The 16,080-nt window shown below is 37.5% G+C and overlaps 1 protein-coding gene across 1 annotated transcript in view; it reads left to right on the forward strand.

Annotated features, from left to right (window-relative positions):
- Positions 1-557: 557 nt before the first annotated feature.
- CALCRL (calcitonin receptor like receptor) overlaps positions 558-16,080 on the forward strand; it is a 62,989-nt gene continuing 47,466 nt past the window's right edge. The window contains exon 1 of the mRNA XM_052676482.1: positions 558-966. The gene's annotated coding sequence lies outside the window, so the exon portion shown is untranslated. The remainder of the gene's footprint in view (positions 967-16,080) is intronic.

The raw sequence follows: 16,080 nt of genomic DNA on the forward strand, positions 1-16,080 counted from the left end.
TCCTGATCTAAGCTTCTTTGCAGTTAGTCTAAGGATTGTCAGCTGTTCTGCTTTGTCTTGAGCTGTAGCAGTTTTCTATAACTGGGCGTCTTGTACTTGATGCTTTGAAATCAGTGGTATTTAAATATAGCTGGAGTTCAGTACTGCAATAGTTATGAGCTGCTTTTTTCATATCCTGGGTATTTCAATCTCATTTACTTAACGTTATACTGAAGCAAAATTACTATATTGAAGTGGTACTTCCCCAGTTTAAGCAAGTGCATAATTTAAATGCAACTCTGCACGGCAGCACAGTTTTTTATTTGATGAACACAAGTATTTCTCTGTACAATTTTCCTGTACTGACTCTGGGGCACGATACAGTCCTGCAGTGTCAGCAGAGGTGAGTTGGGTCACTGAGATTTGGGAGGACTGCAGCTTGTCAATTCTTTGGCTCTGAAGAAGTGTTCAATTAATGACTCATTTCTCTAGGTCTAGTATGAGGAGAAGATTGGTGAGACAAGTCCTCTAGTGTGCTCTTTTCTGTAAGACGAACGAGTCTTTTCTAACTGGTTTAGGAGCACGAGGCTTTGGCTGGCGGACGAGCCGCAGCAGACCTCGGGAATGGTGCAGGAGCAACGCTGGCAGGCAGAACGGGGCAGCTCCTCGAAACCCTAGAAGAGCCTCGCTTCCCGGGGACACGCCACATGAGCGCGAAGAGTAATTTAACGCGGGCTGCGGGCGGGGTCTCGGTGATGTAACAGGAAGCTCTGATGGCTCGCTGCTGCCGCCGCTCCTCACTTAGCGGCCGAACCTCTCCCGGCGCTGCCCAGAGCCGCGCTCCTCTGCCGGGCTCTCGGACTGCACCGTGCCCTGCGGGCGCCTGCGCGGCTCCGAGCCGGCCGGCCGGGGAAGCGAAGGAGCAGCTCTCCGCTCTTTCGCTGGGAAGGGAGATCCAATCGACTGGGCTCGGATCAACTCCTCGTGGTGAGTACACATCTGAACAGTTTCGTTGTTTCACCTAAAAACGATGTGTTTGTGCCGTCTGAACGCCGTTTGGTCTTACGTATGTTCGAGGGAAGAGTTAGGTGTGTTTGCATGCATTTACATGAACCTCAGCATGTGCTATGCGATCAGCAGAGAGAAAGGGGTCTTAGGAAAAAGCTTCGTTTATTTTTAGTTACCGAAACCCTGAGCTGATTTTATAGCTGATGTTGTTTTAATATATATATTTGAGGAAGTAGCCAATGATAATTAAGTAGAAAGATTGGAAAAAAAAAATCCTAATAATCACTTAAAGATTTCCTTCTAAAACCCTAATATCAGTTAACCATATTTCTGACTTTGCATCTGGAGAGAATTAGAGGCATCCTGATTTGAAAACGGTCCATGAGACTAATCCAATATAACGTAAGCTCTTTCAAGAGGAGACAAATTAGGTGATAAAGTGGTGCAAATTCTCTTACTGAATGCTCTTTTAGCCTTACTGGCGTTATTATTTCAAAAAGAGATTGTATCCGAATTATTTCAGTTAGATTTTGCATTGTTATTATATGACAGAAAAGATGAAGCATCTATTTGCTTGAGAAAAAGTTAGCTTGAGCTTAGTGCTCAAGTGCATGTGCTGGGGTTTTTTCCTACACTCACTGAACTGATTTGCTGAAGGGTAGTTGTCTACTATTGAATTGCCTTGAGGAGCTATTGGTCAGTAGAAATGCGTGATTCTGTGCCTTCCACTGTACAGTTGAGAGTGTTGCCACTTCTTCATCTTCTGAAAGCAGATGCCGTATTTATTCTGTTTGGAAAAATACAGTTGGGTGGTTATGATGATTGCCTTCACTACATCTGATCATCTGCCTGTTGGGGGAGAGTAATGGATCTGTAGAATATTCAGGAGAAGATATTTTATTACTGAAGGACAGTTAAGAACCAGCATAGCTTTGGTATCACAGTTGGATTTGATCTGCAGTGGTTCATTTAGTCATCCATATGTGCTTTACGTTGAAACAGTAAAAAAACCCCAACAAACTAGCTGTGGTTTTATTGCTCTCTACCTTAATAAACTTCTGCCAAATAGTTTGGGTCTGGATCTTGCTCTTACGAATGTGTCAGTGCTGATTCTTTGCAGTAATATTGTGCCTCCTGAGGATCGTGTCATTCATTTGCAACAATAATGCATATAACCTTTTAAAACTGTTCAGGTTCATGATGTGCTAAAAGCCTGAATGTTGTGTTCGGAGGTCCTTTTGATGTGTTGAAAAATATGAATGGACAAATATGGTTCTGGTTCTGGAAAAATATGAATGAGACAATATTTGAATCTGTGTTTTGTTACAAAATACACATGCTACACGCTGAAATGCTCAGTTACAAATAAAGATGTATGTTTTCACAGTATTTGCTATTGCAATCTGCTTGAACTGTCATTGACTTGACTGCATATAGGAGCAATTCCAGAGTCTTTATCCAGCCTTAAAAACCATCAGCTCAAAAGGTGCTTGACGGTACTGAGTCAAGCAGGATGGCATTTCAGAAAAATGTCCATGTTGTTTTGTACAAAACTGACTGCCTGAACAGTGTGGTGGCAAGGTGGAGAAGGGCAGTATGTCTGTCCTGTTCAAATGTTGCCATACTCTGAATTCCTGATCATCTGGGTTCTTGCTCTACATTAAGAAATGTAATGTTACCCTTTGAATATGCTTGTCCCAATACAATGCAACTGTTGTAGTCCTAATTTGCTGAGAGCCAGTGGGAATTTTTCCACTGACTGTCAAAGGGCAGGATATTCCTCAGTGTGGGTATTTTTATGTTGAAGGAGTTATTTTTTGTGGTTACAGTCATTACCCATCCTGTAACTGGCATACTGTGATCTACTGGCAGTTGTTCTTTTAATAATTTTTATTTTATTTTATTTTATGTTCTGTGTTAAACAGATCCATATGTCTTGTTCTTGGTGAATAGTGGCTTACCTGGCTAAAAAACGGAGCCCACTCAGGGACAGCAGCACTGTTCTGTGGGCTGAGTTCTGCAATCCAGGTTTAGAGAAGGATACAATTAAGAACAGAACCGAGAGAAGAAAAGTACAGACATATTTCCTTTGCTGGTACTATAATTGCTAACTTAGTTCCAATTTTCTGTGAATTTCAGTAAATTAGCTGCTTCCAAAAGCACTTGTAGCATGTGGAAGAGATGGGTAGGACTGGGCCCACAAGGCTATGAAATCATACTGATGAAGTATTCAAACCGACTCAGTCATTTGGAGGGAACTGTTGTTATCAATGTGTTTTTAATAACAAAGTGTACACAATGATAGTTTAAAAGTATCTATTTAATCACTTCTATAGTAAGTGCTGGACACAACATCAGCTATTATGAAGAAAATTGAAGGAATCTCTCCAATGAGAAGCCAAATACACAGATTTTTATTTATTTATTTATTTTAAAGTAGAATTTCTCTTTAAGAAGTAGCTCTCATGTGTTCCCAATGTATTTACAGTGCTCGTGATCTGCTAGCAAAATTCCTTCTGTGCTTCTGATCAGCAGTCGTTCCTACAGAGCACATACGCAGTGCTGGCAGCACCGCAGCGTTGTGGTCACCTCTGTTGCTGTGTGCAGGGGCTGCCTGCATTTAGCTTTGCACTCTCTGAAAACGGTTGCTTGTTTCACAAAACAGTTCATGTAACTGTTGTAGCAAGTTGTTAGAGTGCTGGAGTTAAACTATATCCTTGTATTATTGATTTATACATGTGCGCGGAGTATCTCATGCTGATTCGTAGTGTATCAACTGAAGAGGGAATGTACATGATTTGAAGGAGATGTACCAAGTAAATGAGCCTCAAATCTTGTCCTTTGTTTAGAAAACTGTGAATAGTTAGTGTTGCTTTAAATTGGCTGCATCTGAATGTTGTATTAATATTTAAAAGAAGAAGGAGGAAGCTTTCCATGCGTGGTCAAAGCCCCCCTCCTTTTTATCCTGTTATGTCTCACGTTAGCAGTACTACTGTATTGAATGTCTTCTATTTTTTATTCTTGTAGCCAATATAATACACTGCACAAAGGGCAGCAGAAATGAGCCTATTACTTATCTTCATGATAAGTACCTATTATTTTCGTGGAAAAGTCCACAGCCAGTACAGTATAATACAATATCTTAATAAAATACTGTTAGGAAAATAAATTTCTTTTAGCAGCATTTTTTTAGTCCTATTTTAGAATCAAGACAAAAAACTGAAAGGCTACATTTTAGAATTTTCAGTTATTTTTATTTTTACAACCATCTCTCCTGCATGTCTGCCTTTGTCTCCCAAGCTTGTTTATAATGTTTACATTTTCCCAGCAGTCATTCTTTTTCTGCCTTAGTTCAGTGCAAACACTTTCAATCACTGCTGCAGTATGTGCTGTCCAAAAGAACAGGAATGATTTATTTAGAGTTACTTTTCCTTGGAAAGATGCATTTGAAATCCATTTAACTGAATGTAATGCATTAAAACAAAACAAAACTTTCCATGAGAGAAGCACTTACTTCAGGAAAAAGAAAACAGATTCCTAAGTAGAGTAAATTTTTATGTCTCCCTGAAGCTGTTACCTTTAAATATAACACAGATATCACCCAAGAGTTTCTGGCAGTTTTGGCCACTGTTGAGCTGTGGCTGACAATTAAGACACTAACCAAATTTTAGGAAAGCAAAAACAACGTTGTATTTCTGGATTTGTGCCTGGAGCCCTTACTTTAGAAAATATCCCAAACAAAATTAGTGCTTTGTTTAATAAAGCCCATACCAGTCTCACTTCCCTTATTATACCAAGGACAAGGAACTAAACTTCAGTGAATTTGATTTTGTTTTTTTTTCAAAGCAGCTACTCCATGTACAGTATTCCCTCAGCTACATTTAGGCTGATGGTAAAAGGTATCCTTTTAGTTCCAAAAACTGGATTTTCCTTTAAAAGTATATTGTTTTGTAATCCTGAGCCTGGAAGTTATACAGCCATTTAAGTAGTGGCAGTGCTGGTAAACATTTATTAAGGTAAGCAGAAGATAGACTGTGCACAGTTGTTCTCTCCGAACTCGTGCATGTTAGGCTTTATTTTCTTTTCTTGTCAATATTAACAGAAATGAATATAGTCTGTTTCCCAGTGTTGTTGTACTCCATAGTCCTTCCTTGCTAGAAATTATAGAAAATGTATGTATCAGGCATAAATGAGAACTTGAGACATCACATTACTTTCCTGCATGTATTTATGTATTAATTTAATGCTGTAAACGGAGGAAAAAAAACGTGACTGCATTCTTTTCTTTAATTAGCTTTACTTAAAGAACATGGTCTTGTCCAGATTATCCTGAAATGTTCTTATATGGGATATCTGCCCTTTTTTCCTCGTAGTGAAATCCAGCAGGTGTCACTCTGGGGATTAAATAAGGAATCTTCCACAAAGAGATATAACTTTGTTTGGGAGATGAGATGTTGAATTTAAAAGATTTATTTCAATGTATTTTTTCCAGGATAACTTTTTGACCATGCCTTTTTCATTTTTAAACGTCTTTTCTTTTTTAAAATTATGTGATTTAATGAGTCTGATCTTTCTGAGTGTCCAGTTGAACAGGAAAACCCACACATTTGTATTGGACTATTCAATGAAAAGGTTTATTCGTAGTTGTCAAATCTGATCTACGGAGAGCTGGGAATCAGTTAAGCATTGCCTTTACTAAAAATGCTTTTGTGTTCTTCCCTGGGAATCAAAATTACTTGTCAGTGGAAATTCTGTTTGCACAAGTGCTGTTTGTTATTGAAACAGTCCATGTATTGGTTTCTATTTAAATCCAAAAATTGACATCACAGATAATTATCCCAACATTCAAAATACTTGGAGAAGAGAGACTTTTTCACGTTGAAGCAAGTTGCTGGTAGGAGAAATTCAATGCTGTATGTTTTGTAATGGGAAAAGAAGGGCTTTTTTGTTGTTTTTGTTTTACATCTGTTGCACAGAGTGTATCTTTTGAGTGTGTTGTGTTTCAGTGGATTTTTGCATAAGCGGATGATTCTGTAGTCTAATGTTCCGTATCGTATGGAGGAGCATATTGAAGAATGTGTGGATTTCTAGAGGAAATTCTTGCTTATTTCCTGTACTATGGGAAAGACTTCTTGTACTGAAACAAAACTTCAGCAGGCAGCTTTGCAAAGTGAAGCACATCTCTCTTCAGTCAGAAAGTTGTTTTTTATACGTATGTGCATACCTAAGTGCATGTGTATGTACATTATACACGTAGAACACGTGTTTTACATGTGTATAGCTATGTATTTTGTGCACATTTAAAAAAAATCATGTAGTTTCATGACTTGTAACCTCAAGCCTCTTTAAACAATTCAGTTTCCTTTCTCTCACTTCTTTCTCCTGTGTAAGCCTCCATCCTGTTCCGTTTTTTATTCTATTCCACTTCCTTTCCTGTGATGGCTCTGAATGAGTCACTTTGCCAGGCATTAAGATGTCTTGACAGTATTTCCTAAAGCTTATCCTACACTAGCTCATGTGGATGAAATTAACCTCTGCCTTATCCTTCCTTTCGAAGAGAAATATCTGTCCTAACACATCCATTTTCTTGGAAGGGGAAGGTGAGGGTGAGAACCCTTTCCATTAGTGACTTAAACTAGGAGTCCTTTTCCATGAAAGGCTCTTAAGACCAACCAACATGTTTGCCACAGCTGAATATCAAGATCGGTAACTTCTTATAGAGTTGATTTATTACTCAGTCAGGAAAAAGTTAGTTGGAAAACGTTCAGGAAAGCCAAAATTAAGGCTCCTTCCTGATTGCTGTTCAGGTACTCTCTGCATGGCTACTGTTCTGCATTCTTTATTTATTTATTTTTTTTAATTAAATGCCATGTATATTGTGTCATAACATATTGAAGGCCACCAGGATTGTGTTCTTGGTATGAAGCTAGCAGCAATCAGAGCACTTGGTTAACACTAAGTGGTACTTAAACACAGAGCTAAACTGTACCCTTCTTGTGGTTTTGTGCATGCCAGTGCAGTTTGGGTTTTAAAGCTATTCCTTTTTTTTGTTATTGTTATTTGATTTCTATTTTTCCTTCTTTGTTTCCTTTTTGGTTTGGTTTGGTTTTGTTTTTTTAATGTTTTTTTTTTGGGGGGGGGGGGGAGGAGGAGGGGGTGCGGAGGTTTAATGTGGGTTGTCTTGTTTTTTTCAGTTCTGGGTAGGTAAAGATAGAAACATAAAAAAAAAATCTAATCAGTTAATTGTGTGCGTGCATCAGGAAACAAAAGTCTTTGTGCTAAAACCAAACAAGGAAAATTATAGTCCTAGAGAAGAGTGACTTTGGAAAACAATTAGCACATGAGAATAAGGATTCCCTTTAGGCCAAACTCAGATGATTGCCCCACAGAGCTGCAGAACAGCAGCTTCACTTCTCCATCAGCTCAGAGTGAAGGAAATCTGAAAGGTTAAATCCATTCTATCATTTTCACATTTTGTAAATAAACAAAAAATAAAAAGTGAAATTAAAAAAAATTAACATGGACTTAAATTGCACACTAGCAAGCAATGTAGAAATAGAAAAATTATTTGCTATCACAAATAGGTGTAGTGTTTGTAATTGGAAGATCCAGCAATTCTGGCTGGAGTACAGTTATTGCGTGTTCATTTAAATGCTTGTTCAGTTATTCATACCAGAGATGCTTAATTTGTGACTACAGAAGGTGATTTGAACAGACTTGAAATCTTGACAGTCTTTCACAGATCGATTGCAGAAGTCCCAGCACTGCCTTGGGAGAACCTTGTGTTGTCCTTTTGCATGCTGGATGCACTATCTTAGTATTTTCACAGCTCTTATCAGTTCCTAGGAACTTTTTAGGGGTTTTTCTGTTCGTTTGTTTGTTTTTGCCTTTCAGAATGAACCATTGCATGGTGGTAGATAGGCCTGCTAGGCCTGTGTCTTTTTTTTTTTTCCCCCCTCCCTTTCCCAGTATTTCAGAATATATTTTAAAAATCCCATTTCTTCTGTAGCTAACATCTCTCTTCTAAAAACTATGCATACAATTCAGGGGTAGAATTCACCCTATGTAATTTAACTGGGCACTTTTATTTAGAGCCACAGAGATAACATAGTCTGCAGGCATGCTAAGCTTCCCTCAGAGTCACATTACAACCCATGAAGGACATAACAGTGTTTCATGGTATGTTGAAAGGATGGCAAAATGCTTGCACCATCTCTGTGGGGCCACTAGACCACCAGAGCATATCAGCATACACCACTATTTGTAAGATGAAGTGTATACAGGCAGTGCAAAACTAAAATAACTCTGATTCAAAGTGTATTTTAGGGCTCAATTGCAATAAAATTTCTAAATAAAATTAGACAAGGGGAGAAAACGTGTGCTAAAATGCATGTTATCTAATGAAATCAAAACTATATGATAGACACTTGTGGCTTGATAGGCAGTTACCTGTGATAACTCAGCTTTCTCAGAGAGTGCCTGCATGCCAAACCAAAGTGTTCAAAAATAGCATTTTACCGTGCAGGAGTTGCTTAAGAAGTCCCACAGAAGTTTGTTTTCCTTTTAGAATTTCTTTGCCTTTTAGTTAGACTTCTAAGCCTTTCTAGTAAGCATTTAAACAGTATATAAGTATTCCAGCTCTGAGGTAGAAGATGTTCTGCCTTCTTGAGATAACAGTAAAATGGTAAAGTCTGGTAGCAAGAAAGATCACATGATGGAAGGAATTAAAATTGCTCTAGCACACACTCAGAAAATAACCAAACTAATTATAATGCAGTTCCCATTGTAAAACAAACTGTGTTGCAAGTAAGTAATTGGAGTGATAGTGCCTAGAGCATGATTTTCTGACTGCAGTGACAAAGCTGAGCCAAGGTGTCCAGTGGTCACCTGGGGGCCACTTCTTTGTAAATGTAAAGCCATTTCTTTACTTACATGACCATTAAGGTAAAGAGAAAGATTTTTTCAGGTAGTGAGATATCTGTGTGTATCTGTGCATTTGTGTGTATGATAGGAATTCACAGTAGGGTTGCTAAATTAACTGTCTATTCATTATTTAAATTTGGCAACAAAAGCAGTTGCTGGGATTTAGTACTTGATTCAGCTAAGATGCCAGTAACTGCTATTATAAACTAGCTTGTATTTTCTCATATAGAGTGAAAGTGTGTGAGGAGGATTCTTACTGTTGTATCTTCTCCTCATCTGTGCAAGGAAAGGAATTTTCCTTTTTCCATTACCATGCTAGTTTTGTTGTCTTTTAAGGCACCATTTCAAGCTATCAGGTGGCTCAAAACTTCTCTCAGTTTTTCAGGAATTTTTTTTTTTTTTTTTTGCTTAGTTATGAGCCATGGTTTGTGCACATGCAATTCAGTGTTACTTTGGTTCCTTTGCTTTCCTTTCCTTTCATCCGCAATTAAAAAAAAAAAAAATTGCTGAATTGGAGTAATAGAGAGGAACAATGGGCTATAACAGGATGTTCAAGGCAGGGTCATTACAGTATATTTTCTTGTGCAATCCTGTTATGAGCAAGCTACATATTTACCAGCTTGCTTAATTTGTCAGCACCCTATCATTAGTGCGGTAAGGTTATGAGCTGCCTGTTTTCTTTCAAAGTTCTATATAATCTGATAGACATTTTATCTATTTGTAGAAATTTATTCCTAACAACTTTCTATGTATTTTTTAGCATTCTGTATTTATCATCATTGGTAGTGACAAGAAGGGTGGATAAAGTAATAAGGAAAAAGAGCCAGGAAACACTTCAGTGTGAAATGGCAAATTAGTTTTAGTGTACTTAGCAAAATAAGCTTTCAGAAGCTTATGCTGAGCTGCTGAATTTAAAGGTCTAGATAAATCTTTTACAACAAATACCTTGATTTTAAAGTTTTAAAAGAAAACATTTGATTTACAGGGTTGTTTTGTGTTTTGAGAGTACATTTTAGGTAATTTTCAACATTCATAATACAGGAGGCCAGTCTGCTCTAAAAAAGTGAGGGTAAGAAATAGTGCCTGTGGGTCTCTGAAGCATCTGTGGACAGTTATGTCATGTGTGATTAATTTGATGCTACTCTAGATGAGGGACACCCACAAATGATCACAGAAGCAAATAAGGAAAATGTGAAATAAGGAGGTCAAGCAAGAGGATTCTGTCACATCTGGGAGGATACAAATTTGGAATTTGTATCCCGGAATTAATAGAATAGATTAGAAACCAACCCAGATGGATTTTGGATGCTGATGAAGACTGTGTGTTTTCAGGATTGTGTGAGAATATCTCAGTCTTTAATCAAGATGTGTAATTTTCTTAGATGTGAAAATGATTCTTGGAATAAATACAGCCTAATTTGGAATACTGGGCAGAAGCTGTGTGACAGAGTCTGTGAAATGGAAAACTAAGGGTACTGTAGGACAATTTTGAGGTTAGCAGAACTGTGAGGGGAAGTCTGTCTGGCAGCTAAATATATCAGTGCTGCCTTCTTTTGCACGAATTTCTGCATGGGAGGACAAGGGGGTGGAGGAATCAGCCACTGCTTGAGTATTCATCTGTAAGATTCTGGTCCTTTCAGAATAAGAGGCACGTTAGCTGATATGAGGTGTCAGTGGATGAGGTTTGAGTTGATGCTACTCATCAAAATCTTTTTCTAATTGAAAAGTTAGTGCAGCTTGAATGGCTCACTGGAAGTGTTAGAGACCAACTGCTTTGCTTCAGCTCTGACTCAGTTTGGCTTTTGAGTCTTAATCCTGCAAATCCTTAAAGATGGAGTAGGACACTTACAAAGTACTAAGTGAAACGGTATGGATGGCACACAGAGCACAAACCAAGGCCAATGGCTTGCAAAATCAGCAACAAGTTGAAGGAAATTGTACAGATGGCAGGAAAAAAGCTAGTGACTGGCAAGAAAACATTGTGAAGAAAGTATATTTGGGGAAAAAATGTCGGTTGGCTGCTGGGGCCACGATACTACTACTGTTTGAGAGGATACCCAGTAGTTACCATGCCCAATGGTATTATCTGTTCAACAAAGAATAGCAGTATATTGTTTGGCAAAGGAAAGAGAATGATGAATGTAAAAAATAAAGCAGCCATTTAATACTAATTAATAGTATTTATGTGACCGCACGCTAGTTAAAGCATTCCTTCTGAAAATTATCTTGTATGCCTGTATGCTTGCAGTATTTTAATGGAAATGGCTCCAAGAAATACACGTACACTTCCAGAATCCATTTTCGAAAGGAACACTTAATTGCTTAGAGCACAGAGTATATGAAAAGGGTTACATATGATGATGATTTCCTTATTGAAATCAACCATGTTTGCTTAGACAGTGACTAGTTGAGAGAACACTGAATTTCCTGAGTTTATGTCATGTCTCCAGGACAGGACGAGAGCCATGATTAAAAAAGATGTCTGTTGGGTTGTTTTTGCTGTGAGAAAGCATATCTCTTTACTCTCTCTTCCCAAGAAAGTGAGATGGAAATAGCTCTCACCTTTGTAGGCTTCTAGCTGATGCACTAGAAGCCTGCAACCTAGAGATCAGTCGGTCATACTAATTTGCCCAAGGTTCATACTGCCATAGATCATCACAGTTGCTTGATTTACATGGAGATGCAACCAATGTGCTTTCACAAAGTTTAACTGCCTGAAAATTTAGATAATATTGGCCTTTCTTATCAAAAGAGAACCCTCAAAGAATCATCAGAAATTTTCTGGCGATTGTTCTTCATTTTGTTTTCAAATTGCTCCTGATTCTGCAGATTAGTTTTATACATAAAAAGATGAAAAAGGCTTCTAATATACAACTTGGTTTACTGGTTCAGGTAATTTAAAAAGAAAATAACTGTGGGCCTACATTTGTAAGTACTCTCAGGTAGAGTATAAATTACTTCCAGTCCCATAGAGGGAGATGAACCTCAGTTTGTCACAGTGAAACAGTTGTTTCCTGGCAAGGGCTGTTGGTTCACAACTTCCAGTGTTTGAAGATGTCACGGGTCATATGGATTCTGTATGTTTGCAGCCTTTTGGGCTTAACAGGAAGGTCAGCAAGTTATCAAGTAACTGCTGTCTGTTCGAGGAGATTCAAATGCCTTTCCTGCCCTGCTGTTGGGGCGCATCTGCTTTCAAAGAGAAAACAGCACTGCTCCCATGAAGTTGCCACTATCTACATCTTGTCATCTAGCTAAAAAGAGCAAAGGCAAAATTAAATTTACTTGCTTTCTTTTTTGTTGTTGTTCCATCTGAGATCTTGTAGACCTTGTATTCATCTGGCGTAGTCCCTGTGGAACTACCCAGTTCTATACATTTTTGATATTGTATACGTTTTTGATTCGCTGTGTGTTTTGGTAGTCTCTCACAGCTGCCTTTCCAAAGCTGTCTGTATCCCCAAATCATTAGGAGGATTCCAACTTCTCAGTAACTATCTGAAAGAACTTACTGTGTTTTCTGTATATAACCTGTGTATTTATTGTAATAGAACAAATCGTAACATAATTCTTCCTCGCCTAACCTACATGGATAGTATGGAGGGTGATTAAACCAGAAGCCTCTCTTTCCCAAGTAAACCATTTGATTTTCTTTAATCCTCATTGCATGAGAGCATGGTTATCAGAAGGCCTATTTCAAGTTGCATGTTTTTTGAAGAAGAGCAAGATTTGCTTGTGGAAATGGTAGGTATGTGGTCAATTGCATGGATGTAACTGCCTCTATTTTTGTAGGCTTAAGCAATAATTAACAGAAAATTGGAGTTTTGTTTGCGTTTTTGAAAATATAGTGAGCACATTATCATTGTTACACCTAGACAGATCTCTTCTGACAACTTTTCAATGAATTAACTTTTTCCTTGTTTTGGTTAAGGCAGATAACCTTTGCAATGCTCTGTTTTGTTTACCAGTCATATCTATAATCTGTAGAAATCTCTTATGTTAAAATCACAGCATAGTGTTCAAGAAAAATCTTTGATGTTTATTGGAAAACCACTTGGTAACAAAACAAACAGAACAGTGATTATTGTCAAATTTAATTTATTTTAAATAATGACATTTTTTTTTCAAAATTAGAAAGGGATGAAGTGATTCAAATGAAGTGAGAGGCCTCTCTCGTCTTATCCAAAATTCAACTTGTACCATATTGTACATAGTTGATGAATGGGTGAAGATTTTATTGCTGATGACTCCTTCACATGCCTCTGCAGTTCCTATTTTTTTTTTGTTAGATTTGGAATCGAAGTACCAAAATGTTATGGAAAAAGGCTGCTCTTGCATTATTTCTGGCATGCTTACAACTTGGGAGTATCTAAAATATCATCAGAAAGTTTGTTCTCATGAGATTCCTGTCTAAATTTCCAGACAAATAAATCTGGAACAGTATCCAAAGAAATGTAGATTCTTTGACACTCATAGAGTTACAGCAGAACTTGTGGTTGACATTTTGGTTTATTTTTGTTGCTGTTGGTTTTTGTTGTTTGCTTGGATTTTTTTGACCGTTTCCCTTGTTTTTTTTTTTTTTTTTTTTTTTTTTTGCATAATCTTAGTTATTTCTTACTCTTCCTCTCTTGTCTTCTCAGCAAAACAAATATGTAAGAACTTCCTATGTTCTTTTTTCCCTTTCCCGTATTTTTAGTGCAATTTATCATTCACTGTGCTTGTAAAATAGGTGTTATTTTTGATGAGCATTAGTTTGTTTATTTGAAGTGGAGTTTGATGGCAGTGTATCAGTCCACATGCAGAATGAACTCTGAACTGAATCACTACTGAAGGTTAACCCAAGTGAGAGAGTGAATATCATTTGGGGAAAATTTGTTTAGTTCAGGTAGATTTAATAAAGAATATACGTGTTATTAGTATATCAAATTCTCTTTACTAACAAGTTTTTGTTATTGAAATATTTCATAGTTTTAAAATATGATTGACCAGTTTGTTCAAACGTTACTATAGGAAAACAATTCATGCAAGGATCTGTCTATTAGAGTAGCATGAGCAGAGAGCTACTTTTCTGGTATAGCTGATGCAGTTGTTACTGTGTCAGTGTTCATCAGTAATTAATTCCATTGCTTTAACAAGAGCACTTGAAGACCATGCTTTCATTCTAGCAGAACCCTGCCAAGCAGCTGGTGCTGTTTCTTGTTTTTGTTTTGTTTTCTTTAGTTGTTTTTTTTTTTCTCAGGGAAGTAGGATTGAGCTCGCTGGAACTGTTTCTCGTCTCTCACAGATAAATATCAGTAAACTTAATCATTCAAAGGGAAACACATTTGACACTCATTACCTATGTGGACAAAAATACGAGGGCTGCTCCATAACTAATGCATCCTGTTTCATTCTCTTGGCCTGTGACACCAGAGGTGGACATTGCTGGAATGCTAGCCCAGGTTGAACCTTCGTGCCAATATGCCATTATATTTTGTTGCCAGGAGACAGATGGCAGCAGAGGGGCAGTCTGATAGAATGGCTTCTATGGCGTGGTAGTGAGTATGAGGCAAAATTCTAAAACTGAATTCCTCTCTGTGGAAAAAATGGCACACATTGACATTCATTGGTGCTTGCTGAACATTTCTAGAGACCAAACAGTGAATGTGAGCACAGCGTAGCTGTGAGTGGTGTGTTTAAGCAGTACTGACTGTGCTGTGGAAGGCAAGCCATGTTCTGTGTGACCATGCACAGCTGCCACACCATGAAGTGAAGAGCATCTCAATCAGCTCATCCATGCGAGTTGGCTAATGGCGGTGACTGTAGAAAAAGTGTTTTGTAGCTGAGAATTTGTTCTATCAAATGTTGTTCTTGTGCTACTTGTATCACAGTTTTCTTGAAAATAAATAGGAGGCATTATTTTCAGTGCAATCTGTATCTTATTCCATAATCACTCCTATTAATGGTTCATTAATATGGTTCAAATTTTATTGACATTCGTATCTGTAGCCTCCTAGAATAAAATGTATTACATATGCTTAGATAACTGATCAGCAAACTAGAGAATGTAACAGAGTTATATTTTAGATTCTGTCCTCATTTAGTTACGTGTACTTTCCTGAGAAAAATTTACTTCTCTAACTTATGTCCTCTTGCAGAAGCTCCCAGGAAATATTTACATATAGGAACAATGTTCCCAAAATTGTTCTGTCAGGTAAAAGATTTATGCAAGTATATTCATTGTGAGTAAGGAAGGGAAAAATCAGCTCTTGGTACTTTGTTAGTGGTTTTTGCACTGTTTTGACTTCTACTAGCATCTAACACTTGTCCTCTATTTCTCAAACGTTAATGAGTTCTATTTCAAAATTATGCTTGCGGAGAGACCTGCTTCCTTTTGGAAGAACATAAGGTATACTGGAGGCAACTGATCTTCCACTCTCACCTCTTCTCCAATCCTGATGATCTTGTTAAGTTTTTAAAAGCTTGGCTCCATAACAAATTACTCATAAGACCAATTAATGCTGTGTGGAAACAGATGTTTTTGATTTGTTAGCAATCATGTTGTTTTCAAGCTTCAGAATATCGCAGGGCTATTATTTTTTTGTAATGCGCCTTTTGATCTTTTCATCTGTTTTAGAAGACTTAATTATGTTGCACAGATAAAATTGAACTGGAGCAGTTACACTTCAAATGGAGGATTTCTGATCGTGAATCAGTTCTAGACCAGTGAACTTCAGTATCCTTCTTTTAGCTTCTGTCTGTGTCTTGTGCACAGTGCTTGTTGAAATGAAAAAAGATGTTTGTATCTCTTCAAGGGACTACATTTCTTTTTGCATTGCTTTGCCTAAATAATAATAATAATAATAATAATGAAAATTCTCCTTGGTTGTCTAGGAACTTACTGATTGCTCTGAAACTCATGTATCTTTATCTAGCTATACATTCAGTTAATAACAATAGCATATAAATTATCCAGACTTTTTCAGAAGCCAGTGACTAAAAGTACTTGAGGGAAAGATCATCTGTGTTTATGCAAGCTATATTCTGGGCTATAAAAAGTAACATTATTTTTGTAATTATCAGCCATTAATTGTGTTGACTTCCTTTTCCTCCTAGAATAAGCACAAAAAGAAAGGCATGTTTGTGTTTTGTTTGAAACCTTGATCAACAACAGCTCCCTAACTTTCTCTTTTACTT

Source organism: Tympanuchus pallidicinctus, unplaced genomic scaffold (assembly GCF_026119805.1).
Source record: "Tympanuchus pallidicinctus isolate F22 unplaced genomic scaffold, pur_lepc_1.0 scaffold15, whole genome shotgun sequence".
In the NCBI taxonomy this organism is placed as follows: Eukaryota; Metazoa; Chordata; class Aves; order Galliformes; family Phasianidae; genus Tympanuchus; species Tympanuchus pallidicinctus.